This window comes from Octopus sinensis, linkage group LG7 (genome assembly GCF_006345805.1).
Source record: "Octopus sinensis linkage group LG7, ASM634580v1, whole genome shotgun sequence".
Classification (NCBI taxonomy): Eukaryota; Metazoa; Mollusca; class Cephalopoda; order Octopoda; family Octopodidae; genus Octopus; species Octopus sinensis.
Window position 1 is genome coordinate 50,060,670 of NC_043003.1, and position 7,248 is coordinate 50,067,917.

Below are 7,248 nucleotides of genomic sequence, written 5' to 3' on the forward strand. Positions count from 1 at the left end.
ACTGAGCCGAAAGGGATTTGGTAGACGAAAACTGAAAGAAGCTACTCACGCGTGCGTATGTGTACATTTGTCTGGGTATCGTGATTGTAAACGAGCATCACCATCATACAAGCGATGTTGTTCATTTCCAGTCTTCCAAGAGACAGATTGGAATAAACTATCACTTGCGATTGTTTTGTTATGAGTATAACATTTTTTTAATGAATTACTGAGTCTGTGTAGATTTTATTTTCCGTACCTGTTAACGATATATACGTTATATATATATATATATATATATATATATATATATATATATATATATATATGTGTTGTGTTGTGTGCGTGTATGTGGTGTGTGGTGTGTTGTATGATATATATGTGTGTGTGGTGTGTGTGTGTGTGATATGCATGTTGTGTGTGTGTGTGAAGGCGCATGATTCAATGGTTAGAGTGTCGAGCTCAAGATCGTGAGGTCGTGAGTTCGAATCCCGGACCGGGCTGCGTGTTGTGTTCTTGAGCAAGACATTTTATTTCACGTTGCTCCAGTTCACTCAGCTGTAGAAATGAGTTGCGACGTCAGTGGTGCCAAGCTGTATCGGCATTTGCCTTCCCCTTGGATAACACTGGTGGCGTAGAGAGTGGAGGCCAGTATGCATGGGCGACTGCTGGTCTTCCATAAAGAACTTTACCCGGACTATGCCTTAGACGATTCGTGTCCAAGTTAGGAAATATATGTAGTCCTCTTTGAACACTCATAGCTGATCAAAAAAGCAGTTTGATGCTAGTCTCAGGTAGTGGCAGTTATTGTGGGAGAATATCTTAACACAAGGAATGCGGCGGGTAAAAATGAAACTTGATGTTTTGAATACAATTTAAGTCAAATTTTTACAAAACGATTTTGCTTTTGATTAGACGCAGACGATTCTTAAAAAAAATACCCCAAACGGTGTAATTAATGAAATCCCCTTGTCACTAACCTTTGCCTGTTTTTGATGTAAGGATCTCTTATTTCACACATAGTTGAAAGTGCAAAGCCAGTAGATTTGTTGACAGGAGAAATGACAACCGTACCAGTTGAAGCCTGTGATTTTCAAAAAAACAAATATAAACAAACTAACACACACACACACATATACACACATGTACACACACACACACACACACATGATCGTGCTGGATTAGATGTTTCATTAGTCAAAGTTGTATTGTTTTTATTATTTCCTACACCCACAGGGGCTAAACACAGAGGGGGACAAACAAGGACAGACAGACGGATTATTAGTCGATTATATCGACCCGTGCGTAACTGGTACTTAATATTAATCGACCCCGAAAGAGATGAAAGGCAAAGTCGACCTCGGCGAAAATTGAACTCACAACGTAACGGCAGACGAAATACCGCTCGGCATTTCGCCCGACGGTGCTAACGTTTCTGCCAGCTGTACTGGGAGCCACTACTCCCAGACTGGCACTTATACTTAGAAAAAGCGCGGGCTAAAACTACGCGCCTTCACTAGTCATTTAAGGTCAGACAGTGTCACGTGACAACTTGCTAGGGTTGCTTGCTGGAGCCTATACAGCAGGTAATTAAAGGGAGTCAGTCACCGGCTGACACTCGCTGACGATATATCGAAGAGGCCAGGGAACAGAAGAAAGAAGAAGAAAGAAGACATGCACCCAACACCAGAGCTGAAGACACCTCCGAAAAGAGGAGCCCCGCCACGTCAAAACGGTAGAGGAGTAGGGGCCGAAATCGGACGTGGTTCCTCCTGATGATGTCTTGAGCTAACTGGATCCTATAAAGGAGCTATTGTGGTAGCAGACCACGAAACACGGTTGTAATTCCTATCTTGCTTGGTTTCTATAGCTTGATACCCTTCTTATTGCCAACAACTTTACAGGGTGTACTAGGTGAATATTCTCATGGCTCCAACACTAGAGAGTTTGAATAGTCCTCAGCAAGATAGGAGTATAGGGACCTCTCAGCCTTATGTTTTCTCTCCTTGCTTTCCAACCACTTTTCAGTGTGCACAGAGTACATTTTCTATGGTACCAGCACTAGTGAGGTTGTCGTGCTCATCGGTTTCTCCAGAGGTAGCATAATTTAGTGGCTTTCCATTGTGGCACAAGCACGGGAGGGAGTGGGAAGGTACTTTCAAATATAGGAAATGTAAAGTACTCAATAGCCTAAGATGATGGACCAAAGAGGAGAGAAGGATTAAAAGAAAGAGTGATAAGGTGACTAAAGGGGGATTAAGAGTGACACCGATGACATCAGATGGGTGAAAATTAGTGGATGTAAGGAGTAGGAGTACAATTTAAAAGATGTAGTCAGGAGACGGGTGGTTGGCAGTAGCAGAGGTGGATAATTCTAAGAGTGGATGATGAGATAAAGGTAAGAACAGATTATGAATGGCAACAGAATTGGTCCAGAGAAGGGAGTGCTAGTTGGTAATACAGAATGGTATAGCTATAGTATATAGGATAGAAAGATGTGGATGATCTGATGCAATCTCTTATATATAAGCCTATGAAGAGCAAGGGAGTCAAAGTAACAGAAGTGACCGAGAATGGAAAGATTAATGGTTAGTAGTAAAAAAGGGCAAAAGTTTAAAAGAACTAAATAGAGGGATGTGGGTTCGCCAATGCAGAATCTTATTCAAAGGCCTATGAAAAGATGAAAGAGCCAAGGTGATAATGATGAGTGATGAAGATGATCAGCACAGGGTGGGGTAGGGTGGAGAGACATGAGATGGAGTGTTATGAGTGAGAAGGGTGGACAAGTATTATAGGGAGCAGGGCAGTAGACTGTAGGTGTAGCAGGGTAGAAAAAGTCTCAGCCTCTAAACACTGCTTTCCTGTCAGGAAACATTATGCTATGAATGTTTAGGTTTTCTCCAGCACTACATATCTTCAATCAGCTCAGTGCTTTGTCATATACCTCATTAAATGCATCACCTTAAGATTGGTTTTCGCTCCTTCAGCCCACTCTTCCTTGGCCTCCATCTTCACAGATTCCATTTACTTCAACACTTCTTTATTCAGCAGTCATCCTTCACACACATCACATACTCATACCGGTATGATCTTCTCTCTTGCACACTACACCTGATTTTCCTTCATTTCTTTCTAGCCTCCATGTGTCTTCAGTGTTTAAGGCTCATGTCTCCCTCCTCTGTGGAGGAGTCAAAGCCTCGGGTTCATCAAACCCTTATGAGTAGATTTGGTAGATGGAAACCGAAAGAAGCCTTTCGTTTATGTATATGTACATATCTATGTGTGTGTCTTAGTGTCTGTCTTTGTCCTCCACCACTGCTTGACAACTAGTACTTAAGTCTCCGTAACTTAGAGGGTCGGCAAATAAGGGGAACAAATAAAACACAAAACAAAAACCTTATGCTGATGGGTCCTTTCCTTTTTCGCATTGTAACTTGGCTTTTTGTTATTTAATTCTGCATCACAAAGCTTCAAGCAAACTGCAACGAGAAAATCGGGGTCGCAGAGTCTGACCCCTCGTCTCACATATCTTTGGAGATGTTATGTAATCAACACAGTAGGTAATATAATATATATCAATTAATTACGTAATGTTATTCAAGTAATATCTAGCTAGTCAGGCGGATAAATACAATATACGTACATGCATACATGCATACCTACATATATGTATGCATGCGAGTATGTATGCATGCATGAGTATTGTATGTATGTATGTATATATGTATGTGCATACATATAATAGTTAGGCAGATACATATACGTACATTTGTATACATAGGTATTATATATATGTATATATATATATATATATTATATATATATATATATATACATCATATATGTGTCTGTGTGTATGTGGTGTATTTTTCCTTTGTGTAGATATATATGTGGATATATATATATATATTATATATATAAATATACTATTATATATATATATATATATATATATATACATATATATCTACAAAAGGAAAAATATACACACATACACACAGACAACATATATGTAAGTATATAATTATATTATATATATATATATTATATATATATACATTATATATACCTATGTATACAAATGTACGTATATGTATCTGCCTAATATTATATATATGCACATACATATATACATATATACATACAATACTCATGCATGCATATACATACTCGCATGCATACATATATGTAGGTATGCATGTATGCATGTACGTATATTGTATTTATCGCCGACTAGCTAGATATTACTGAATAACATTAAGTAATTAATTGATATATATATTTACCTTACTGTGTTGATACTAACATCTCCAAAGATATGTGAGACGAGGGGTCAGACTCTGCGACCCCGATTTTCTCGTTGCAGTTGCTTGAAGCTTGTGATGCAGAATTAAATAACAAAAAGCCAAGTTACAATGCGAAAAAGGAAAGGACCCATCAGCATAAGGTTTTTGTTTTGTGTTTTATTTGTTCCCCTTATTTGCCGACCCTCTAAGTTACGGAGACTTAAGTACTAGTTTGTCAAGCAGTGGTGGAGGACAAGACAGACACTAAGACCACACATAGATGTACATATACATAAACGAAAGGCTTCTTTCGGTTTCCATCTACCAATCTACTCTAAGGGTTGATGACCCGAGGCTTTGACTCCTCCACGAGGAGGGAGGACATGAGCCTTAAACACTGTTTAAATATTGGGTATATATACTTTCCGTGTGTGTGTGTGTACGTTATGTATGTATGTAGTATGCATGTAGTATGTATATTATATATATATATATATATATATATATATATATATAATATCATATATATGGCTATAGATATAGATATAGATAATACATACATACATGCATACATAATACATACATAAAACGTACACACAACCACCACGGAAAGTATATATACCAAATATTAAACAGCCGGAAATCGAGAAAAATTTAGCAGAAGCATGTTCTGTACACCTACGTCATATAATTTCCTGGCATCTTCTCCCCGTATAAATTCGTCCCCTAAATCTTAGAATTACCAAAAGTGCTAGTTGCCTCAACTGAAAGGAAATCTAACCGTGATTCAGAGAAATTCCAAAGATGTAAAAAAAGATTGCAATACCATCTTGAAAAAAATCTACATACACTATATATATATATGTGTGTGTTGTGTGTATGTATGTGGTATATGTGTGTGTATATATATATATGTTATATATAATATATATATATATATATATATATATATATATATATATATATATTATATATTATATATATAAAGTATACATATATATATATATATACATGCATACGTACACACACACATTCAAACACAGATATATATATACATATATATACATATATATTTGGAAGCAATATATCTGTTGAGGGATTGATAACTGAGCAATTGTGGCTGAAATGAAGGAAGAAATGAATGAAATAGAAAGAGGCGGAAAGGAAAAAGATGGAGGGAGACGTGAAAAAGTGTTATGCAATAACTGGTACAGAAGATTTTATTATTATTATTATTATTATTATTGTTATTATTATTATTTTTATTATTATTATTAACTGGCCCCTTCCCCGAAATTTCAGGCTTTGTGCTTATTGTAGAAAGGATTAGTAATTATTATTAGGTTGGCGAGCTGGCAGAATTGTTAGCAAGCCGGGCGAAATGCTTAGCGGTCTTTCGTCTGCCGCTACGTTCTAAGTTCAAATTCCGCTGAGGTCGACTTCACCTTTCATGTTTTCGGAGTCGATTAAATAAGTAACAACCACGCACTGGGGTCGATGTAATCGATTTACCCCTTCCCCGCAAATTTCAGGTCTTGTACCTATAATAGAAGGGATTATTATTATTATCATTATTGTTTTTTTTTTCCTTCTTCAAATTTTCTTCCATTTCTCGCCGAGTGTTTTCCGTACACCTAGGGCAGAGAAGCTCATTGTATGCATTCGCAGATTACACACGCAAATTCACAGGTAAAATATGTATTAAAAAGAAAACAAAGTAAATTCATGAATGGATTTTGTTTTCACAGCGATAATGCTCTTCTCAGTACATGAGTCGTTCCAGTTAACACGATTTTTTGACTTCCTGTAGGGATGGTAAGTCTGGTATCATTTTCAAATTGGTTTTAGTACCTTTTTTATCATTCCTAGAAATCCCACAATCACTGGTACTGTAGCCGCTTTGAGATGCCACATTTTTTCAGTTTCTATAAGCAAGTCTTTATATTTACTGATCTTTTCAAATTCTTTTGCCGCTATATTGTGATCGCAAGGAATACTCATGTCAATTAATAAACACACCTTTTGGTCTAATCTTTTATGATAACATCCGGTTTATTAGCTTTTATAGTTTTGTCGGTATGTAGGGTGAAGTCCCATAGAATCGACACATTTTCTCCCTCAGTCACAGCTTCAGGATGGTGTTTATACCATTTGTCAGCGGTTTTGATTTCATAATGCTGTCATATTGTCCAGTGTAAATACTGGCCGACTCTGTTATGTCTTGCTTTATACTCTACAGGTGCTAAGACTCTACACCCTGAGATTAGGTGGTCTATAGTTTCAATCTCATCATTACAGAATCGGCATTTGAGGTCAGCTCCCTTTATTATTATTATTATTATTATTATTATTATTATTATTATTATTATTATTATTATTATTATTATTATTAGAGAGAGACAAGAATTAAACCAAATAGACTAGTAACGTCTGAGAGTGAAGTGTAAAGAAGAAATTGTGAGAAAATTTGAAAATAAAATTGAAGAAAGTAAGGGAGAAGAAGAAGGAGGTACAGATACATGGATTGTACCCGAAAAGTATTTTGAAAATTTATCATAATTTCGCCCAGCATAACACGTCTGGATATGATATTAAGCTGCAACTGGTAGCGAGGCTCTAGTTCGGGAGTTCTGGAGTCACCCCTTAATTATCATTGCTCCCAGGTCCGTTCTGATCTAGAACGGTAGTACCTATTAGGGTCCCATCAATGGGTTAAATAAATTTTTGTAAGGGTTGCTTGAACTCCTTAGTTGCGTTGAAACCAACCCACATCAAAGATCAAAGACCTAAAATTACAGCGTTCCAGTTTTGACCATCACATTTTTTCCATATGTATACTAGGAGTTATATTATCAAAGAGTTTCTTTACTTATGATCATGAAGTTTGAAAATAATTTGGCTGCCTTATTTAGCAGATCGAGCGACTGCATGTTGGGTCATCTGCGTTATATCTGGACGACGCCTGTTCAGAGGCTGGTAATTA

General features: G+C 36.9%; 1 long non-coding RNA gene across 1 annotated transcript in view; it reads right to left on the minus strand.

The window, feature by feature from the left end:
- Positions 1–689: 689 nt before the first annotated feature.
- The window catches only part of LOC118764085, a 29,261-nt gene continuing 22,702 nt past the window's right edge, over positions 690–7,248 (minus strand). Inside the window, exon 3 of the long non-coding RNA XR_004999875.1 lies at positions 690–834. This is a non-coding gene — a long non-coding RNA (uncharacterized LOC118764085). The remainder of the gene's footprint in view (positions 835–7,248) is intronic.